Here is an 8,899-nt window from a genome sequence, read left to right as displayed (position 1 = left end):
TTGGATCAGCATCACAAGACTAACAGGAAGCATGTGTGGTCCCAATAATCAAAAAGGGAGTGAGACCGAATCCAGGAATTTATGGACCACTGGACTTGGCATTAGTAGCGTATAAATATTGGAAAGTAATTTTCATTAAATCACAATTTATGGTATATAATATTAACACATTCAGACTAACGGAGAAGTATGAACATCAGTAGAAACTGGTAAATGTATGGTAAACAAAGAGTTATTATAAATGGGACACATTCAGATCCCTACAATGTTAGTTACCTGGGGCCTGATCAATCTTCAGACGTAAGACCCGTTTCGTGCTGTATCTTTCATGATATTGCTCTACTCAGGCTCAGAGCCAGTGAACTTTACACCAGTGAATGCAATTGCATCCAATTAATGTTCAAACGCAGCTGACACTTCCGACTGCCTACGACCTGATGGGTGGGAAGGGGTGGACGCACGTAGGCAATGTACAGTAAGGACGTGCTGAGGTCCAGCACATGCACATTCATTGGATGCAAGCTCTGGGTATCTCTTAGATACGTGTTCTTTAGCGGTATCATTTGCACCAGCTACAGGGCAGGTCTAAGTACCAACTGATAATGATGACTGACACGTATGCATGTCACATGTGTAAGAGAAACTGCAGAAATGCATTTTATGAACAGTACGCATTAAGAACTTGATTTATGTCCTGATGGAACTTTATGTTGCACATATTTGCGTATCTTGTAGTGTGTTCTGTCTACATACAGCAAGTAACGTATATCCAAAGTGTACTTATACCCATATTCAACTGTAAACATTACTTGAGATCCGCTTATATATGAATACGGGCGTATGTGTGTGCAAGTTACATCCGTTTTTCTTAAGTTGAGTTCACATTACGTTTGAAGATGAATCAGGCCCCTGGTGTCCAACGTTCCACCCAAGTCAGTGATCACCCACTTTCTGCCACACTCCAGCCATGCTCTCCTCACTTCTGCTGAGGTGGTAGCATGTTGTCAGAGAGGGAAGATTAGCAGACCATGGCAGCCATCGTGGGAAACGTCCAATTGAGTGAACTGTATTTTATAGCAATTTATTGTTCTGGAGAAACTGATGTTGATTGTATTTACTATTTTGGTATGAAGCCATCGTACATAAGGTGGTTTTCACTTTTGCTGCCTTGTTTGAGCAGAAATGTATGGTTTCTGTGGTTACACCAAGTGACTAACTATAGAAATGTATAAAATTGTTTCTTTCATGTTATTATCAGTCCCATAATCACTCATGAACAAACATTTTATTTTTAGAAGCAAGTAAATGAAAATAATCAGGAGATGGAGTTCATGAAGGAAAACATCCAGTCTCTGAAGGTGAATTTTAAAGTCTTGCAGTTTACACTAAAGCTTGTGTGACTGGGTCATGATTATTTGTTACATTCTGTAGAGGTCAATGATTCCAATACTCAAACTTGAAACACTTAGGGGTATTTTTACTAAACTGTGGGTTTGAAAAAGTGGAGATGTTGCCTGTAGCAACCAGATTCTAGTTATCATTTATTTAGAGCATTTTACAAAATGACAGCTAGAATCTGATTGGTTGCTATAGGCAACACCTTTACTTTTTCAAACCGCAGTTTAGTAAATATACCCCTTAGAATGTTCTGATTAGTCGTTTGTTTGTTTTGTTTTTGGATGCTGAACATTAAAGTTACCAGAGGGTTCTCCAGTGGGACATTAGGCATTACTAGATCCTGCACAGCGCACAGTGGTGTATTTTGGGGACCTGCTGTCAGTTAGAACTTGTTTGAGGTTGTTTGAAGGAAAGACTTTAATAATAAGTAGTTTACTAGGAATTAAGCTGTATTGTTTTAATTTTATATACCACAACATATCATTGTTGTATGTATATTATAATTCTGTGGATAAGCAATTCTTCAAAACCACACAACAGTTACAGGCAGTCCAATCTTTTCTCCATAGTAACATATAATGACTGTGCTAATACATTGCAGGACTTTATCCTAATTACACAAAATAAATTAGTTAATTTGAGGTTGCTGTCTTCATTTTCTGTTATATTTTAGCAATGCAGCTTTCCTACTACAAATATAAAATCATATTTACCAACGTTTCACTCTTCGCCTCCGGTAGACTCCGGAAGGAAGGTGAAGTGTGAGGACGGCGGGTGTTGGATGCTGCGAATCGTTTTGGCTACGCCCCCACGACACAATGACGCAAAAGCATAATATTCCCGTCAGGGGCGGGGCCAAAATGGCGCGATTCACAGTGAATCATGTCATGGAGACTCCCATCCTGCCCACTTCACTAGCAAGTCGGCTGGATGTGGGAGAATGGCCGGCTCTCCCGGGAGTCTGGGAGACCGACTATCATATCTAGCTGCTAACTGGTGCTCAACATAACTTACTAAATAACTGGTGTCCCTGCAATGAGCAGTGATTACAAATGACAAGGCAGCTGCTCTTATACACTGATAACCAGGTATTTATTCAGTTGGGGGAAATCATTGCCCAATATACAAGGAGAGTTCTCTTAGACACTCACAGGCCATATAACAAATGACCTCAGTAATAATCTTACAAGCAGAGTGCTCGGCTTATACAAGCTTGTAATGTGTATATATAAGTCAAACAGTCATGTAAAGACATATCTAAAAGACTTATAGCTAACTCTAAATTAATGTATGGGTCTAATTACAACAAAGATGAATTTTCTAAGATACATAGAATGTTTTTAGCGGTTGAACTGAATTGTTACACCAATTGACCAACTTTAGAAATGTTTATGTGACACACAACTTTTCTTTCTTGTTTTGCTCAGTAACTGAACCTCCAACAAATATTTTATTTTTAGATGGAGTTACAGGAACGTGAACTTGAGACGCTGCTTTTGGAGAAAACATACCAGAGAATGAAGGTGAATCTTAGACTCTGTTCCATTCTACAATGAGGCTTGTGTGATTGGCCATGATCATCTCTTACAGTCTGTGGAGAGCAGTGATTCCCATCTGTCCAAACATTAATGATGCCTCTGAAGTGGATAATTGGGGGTATGAGGGGTAGTGAGCTGAAGACTTGTCTAGGGCTCCTAGAAACCATGTACTGGACCTGACTCCAATGGGCAAACTCCAAAACATTCACAATGTTCTGATGAGTGTAAAACCACACAAAAGTTGCAGAAGGTCCAATCTTTTTTCCCTAATAACATATAATGATGAAGTAGATTTTGACCATCCTGTATATTGAATTTGCTAACCCATTACAGTATTATGTCTGAGTGGTGTCACTTTTAGAGGTCATGTCAGACATAGGCAGGACTTCGTCCTAATTACACCAAAGAAAAGAGTTAACTTGAGGTTATTGGCTTTATTTTACATTGTAGCAATCCCTTTATTTTCTCTTGAGCGGATGTAGTAAGAAGAAATTTATCTTGAGTGCTGATGTGGTGAGAGATTCTCAGAGGAGAGCTGCTAATATAGATTTCCTCTGATTTCTGTTTGCTTAAAAGTTACAACCTACTAGAGAACAATTTTGCAATGTGTTTCCCACCAGTCTTTGGCTTGGTTTGATTGGCACAAACTCTCAGCCCATGCCCTGGAATTATTTGCATTATCTCACAGCGTGGGCTGGTGACTCCACGAAATTTGGGATTCTCCCAGACATTCCCGGGTCATTAATTAGTTAAAATAAATGCAAAGCAGCTTGTAGGTAAGTTGTCCTATATGTGTTACTGTTAATAAACGTGACATACAATGTATTGTTTTGTTCAAAATATATTATAGCACAAAACAATATATTCTATGTCAGGTTATTATCAAACATAAGCATAAAAATTAGAGGTTCTCTTAAAAGATTTAATATGTATATGTAACTAAGATACACATGTATTCTGCTTTATTTATCCTCTTGGCAGGAAAATTATAGAGAGCTGGGAGCGCGCTTGACTGAGATTGTGAATCGGGTACAAGAAGAGATGATATTGGAGGTAAGAGAAATAGGAATATTCTGAAATGTACAATTCATAAGTAGAGCCAAGGAAACTGTTTTTATTGGTAGGTTTCATATATAGGATATATTTAACAAGCTGTATAAATTGTAATCTGGTTTGAACTTGTTAACTTTCTGATAAAGGACACAAAGGCTAATCTAACGCTAGAGGATAATAGTGTATAATTAGTGTATAACACATTGTATGCCCCACTTATGGGAGTGGTGACCACATCCTTCTAGTATGGACACTTAAATATTCATAATGTGCTTTGTACAAGGACAGCATTTATGAAGAGCAGAGAGTATGGATGTGATACATTATCAACACATAATATAACATCAAGGGGTTTATTTACTAAAGACCAATCCGCACATAAAACTGCTGGTTTTGAATCTGTCTTTCTGATTGTAAAAATGGCAAGTATACAAAAAATGTAATTTATGAAGCTGCAGTTACCAAAAAAGGAACGTAAAACTGACAGAAGACAGGTAAATAGTTTAGACCTGGATCTGATAGGCCAGATAACAGTCAGCATGTGGTCTGAGCTATCTCAGAACATAAGTGGAGGCACCAGTGACTTCTTAATTCTGAGGACAATGGATATTTATTGATTAAGGGGTTGTTAATTTGTAGATAACATACTGGGTAAATAATAACTTTTCATTATATTAAGGAGCATTCCTAATATATCGTTATATTATAGGGGCAGATAAATATATAAATATATTAAGGAGGTAATACTGTTTGATTAAAAATGGGGCAGTAATAATGGGCTACTCGAGCCTCTGCCTCCGCTATCCATGGTGCATACATTTCATCTTGGAAAAACAGCAGACACTGATGTTGATATTTGCAACACTTCATCAACCTCTCTGTTGAACTCGATGGAACTAGTAGACGTGCCAACAAGACATGGCGTAATTGGGCAACAGCAGCTACACAGGAGGTGCTGAGTTACCTCACAGACTCTGTCATTTCATCAAGATGGGTGTCAATGTGTACTCTATTGCATTACATGGACATTTTTTTGGATGCTTTTTTATCTATTACATGTTAATTATTGATAAATTAAGCACATTTGCCTATTTTGGACATTCATAAAGTCTCTCTGGTGGCGCCTGAAATCTTTACAGCTGCAGTCATGTGAGTGACAGGGTAATTGTGATGCAGAGGGGTGGCCTCATGCTCAGCGGCTCAGTGGGTAGGGGGTCGAGCAGGCACAGGTGAGGCTGGGTCCAGATCCGCCACATGAAGAGTCATCATGATCTTCTCATCACTCCCTGAAGGGACATCCCATATTTCATCCACATCTTCCTGATAGACACGCGGCCTCTTGTGTTGCCCTGATGGTCCCATAAATTAAAAAATGTTTAATGTTTTTGTTGTCATGACAAAATATTAAAGGGTTTAGTTTTTAGATACATGTTGATGTCATTTCTTTTCTCTTTTCATTTATAGGATGACTCTGAAGCTTCCACCTATGAGGTTTGATGTGTTTCAGGAGTTAAAGTGAGGACCCTTTTGATGGAAAATGGGACATGAACAATACTACTTTATGAATATTGTTGCTTATATTTATATATGAAGTAAAAAGTCATATACATGACATATTACATTGGTCACGTTGTCAGTCTGTTTGCATTGATTACAATACAATTATCATGCTTTATTTGTTAAAAATAAAGAAATGAACTACTCAGCATAATGTTGCAGTGCAGGAGGCCTGTCACTGACGTGAACACTGACCTTGGGCTGGATTAAAATAAGGACTAAGGGAGCTGCAGCTGTAAACCCCCTACAGAAATACGCCCATGTGAGGGTGGCGTGCATTTAATCCGTTCTGGGGGCAGAGGTGGCTGTCAGAATAGGGTCCAGCTATGTGGGTGCCTGAGCACCCCAAAAGTTGTGCTGATGCATCCAAAGACTTTTTCTTTCCTACTTATCGAACGTTGATCGTGATTTTTAGGAAATTTATAAAACCAAGTTAAACAATACGATGTGCTTTTGTACGATAAAACATGATTGTGCGAGTGTACACTCTAATGCTATATATACCAATGACCATGACCTGAGACTGATATTCTGTATGTAGATATGCACCTAGGCCCCTTACTTTGTGTGTTTCTTACCATTCTATAACTATTCCCATCACGTCTCACCCTTTGTGGTATGTGACCTCGGAAATTCTATTTTCTGTGATTTCTGCCAAATCTTGTCTCAAAAGAACATTTTTCTTGGATTTGAAAAATGTATTCATATTAATTATCCTCTCTGCCCCCCATCCAGAGCATTAGGGTGGGACTGGTAGACTCAGGGAGGGGGAGCATGATATATTTTTGTGCACTCTCCCCACACAGAGGCTCCAGCGCTGCACTAACCAGCTTGGGTGTCCAGTGCTGGTCCTGTAAAGCACCGAGCTCTATGGGGACAGGGGGCTGTGATACGGTACCACATAGAAAATACAAGCGATATGCCATCACTACTTTATAAACAGGAATGTGCTTGCCTGATCCTCCAGTGGGTCCCATTGCTGAAGTTTAGGTGAATATGATTGAATCACAAATTTGTTTGCCAGTGGAGAATCTCAGAAATTTGGCTGAGTTTTAGCATTGGCCAACTTAATTCACACATCTGTCCTCACTATGCCACTCAAGTAATCATCTACAATATAAATATGCTATAGGGGCAAAATAACAATAGATCCTGTAGGCACACTGCCATTGGCACCATAAGCCCTGCAGAATATATTGACACTATCCCCTTGTCATCATCATCACCTATTTATATAGCGCCACTATTTCTGCAGCGCTGTATAGAGAACTCACATCAGTCCCTGCCCCATTGCAGCTTACAGTCTAAATTCCCTAACATAGACATATACACAGACTAGGGTCAATTTGATAGCAGCCAATTAACTTACTAGTATGTTTGTGGACCGTGGGAGGAAACCGGAGCACCTGGAGAAAGCCCATGGAAACACGGGTAGAACATACAAACTCCACACAGATAAGGACATGGTTGGGAATTGAACTCATGACCCCAGTGCTATGAGGCAGAAGTGCTAAGCACTAAGCTACCATAGAAAATGAAACCACCAGCGCAAATATACACCAGAATGAAAATTAAAAAATGATTTATATATATATATATATAACACACATACATACACACACATGTGTGTATGTGATGTGTTCACAATATGAGAAGAAGCAAACGGGCATGCAACAAATACAATATAATTCTTTTATTGAACATATACAATCATAAAAAAATGACTGTCCAGGACAATCAACAACACATTCATATAAAAATAGCAAATGTGAGTAACTCAATATAATGTATTCAACAATCAGCTTTAGCAGAGATCCAATAGAGGGTATATACAAGTATTAAAAAAGATCCAGACCTAAATACACGTCAAAGCACATGAATTAGTAAGGGAAAAAAATCCCATTAGATAGATGGTAAAGGAATGAATGTGGAAGTCTCTGTATCAATGCACTAAATGAAGTGCTATATAGATGGAAGCATATGCTAAGAGACATTGCATGGAAGGTAGTTCTATATTGAACTCACGAACATTCCGATAGAACACATGGAAACAGTCTCAAATATAGAACTGTTATATTATATTATACAGATTACCATATGACATGTGGTGTGTATTTGCTATGCTTACTATCTATTACATTGATTGATACATTCATGTACCTTTTTTAATAAATTGTTAGTAGTATTTTTCTACATGCCGGTTTGATCATTTGATACAATTCCCATTTTTTTCCCTGGTGAGCTAATTGCGCTGGTTTTTTTTTTCATTTTGTACACTTTGTTGTGGGCCAGACCTTGCCCATTTCCAGCTGCATACATTTCTACCAGGTTACCAATAGAATCTATCATTGCAGCACCTGAATATATTTTTTTTAAATAAAAATGAGACCTATAAGATGGGAGTGTATTATAGAACTGTGATTTACAAGAGGGGAGTGCATTATAAATTGGGCCATACAAGAGGGAGTAATAACTATAAATCACTTTATTGTATTGAAAAATACTAGTCATTAGATTTTGTAGTATTTCATTATACCTCTTTTACATTACTGCGTAAAAGACACAAAGATAACAATTTACTGTATGTTTAATATGTAGTAAGAAATCGGCAAACAACAAAAAGTCAAATGTTGAAAGACATTTCCAAAATAAACACATAAGATCCTTAATGAATCAGGCCCTAACTTGAGAAACTTCTTATTTCAGTCTCCTGGACAAAACCATATTACAATGCAAGGGGTGCAAATTAGAATTCTGTTGTGCACATAATAAAAATACTGACTGTTTTTTCATGTAACACACAAATACTTGATAGCTTATTTGTACACTGAAATGTAAAGTTGTTATTTGTGTGCTACATGAAAAAACAGGCAATATTTAACTTATACCGCTTTCATACTGCCGCCCCGGCAATTTCCCGGGTTTTTCAAGCCGGGTTTTTGCCGGGGCTCGGAGCGTCCCAGCTCAGAAACACCATTCATACTGCACCTCGGACCCGGGAATTTCCCGGGTTGACCCCTTTCATACTGCACAAGTCTGTGCCCTGGCAATTTGTGTGAGTCATCACCAGAGCAGTTTTCATTGACTGAAAAATGGTGAGGTCATTGAAAGGTGACTGTTTTTTTGACGCATAAAGATGATGCAAAAGTGTGTGGTGATTGTTTACCACATTACTTTTCATCTTGATCTGCACTCCACCATCCACCATTTCTCCTAAACTCCTTCTCGAATCTTTCACGGGGTCCCACCGATGACATCATCCTCCAGAGACAGGCAGACAGCCAATCAGCATGTTTTCTGTGCAACCCGGGTTGCACCATTCATAGTGCAGGCAACCCGGGTCCGACCCGGGA

The 8,899-nt window shown here is 38.6% G+C and overlaps 1 long non-coding RNA gene across 1 annotated transcript; it reads left to right on the top strand.

Moving 5' to 3' along the window:
• Positions 1-1,300: 1,300 nt before the first annotated feature.
• On the top strand, positions 1,301-3,953 carry LOC142104515 (uncharacterized). Its single transcript, XR_012679578.1, has 3 exons — positions 1,301-1,358; positions 2,859-2,921; positions 3,918-3,953. It is a non-coding gene; the product is annotated as an uncharacterized LOC142104515 (long non-coding RNA).
• Positions 3,954-8,899: the final 4,946 nt, after the last annotated feature.

The sequence above is a fragment of the Mixophyes fleayi genome, chromosome 1 (assembly GCF_038048845.1).
Source record: "Mixophyes fleayi isolate aMixFle1 chromosome 1, aMixFle1.hap1, whole genome shotgun sequence".
NCBI classification, from domain to species: Eukaryota; Metazoa; Chordata; class Amphibia; order Anura; family Limnodynastidae; genus Mixophyes; species Mixophyes fleayi.
This window is presented reverse-complemented; position numbering and strand designations above follow the sequence as displayed.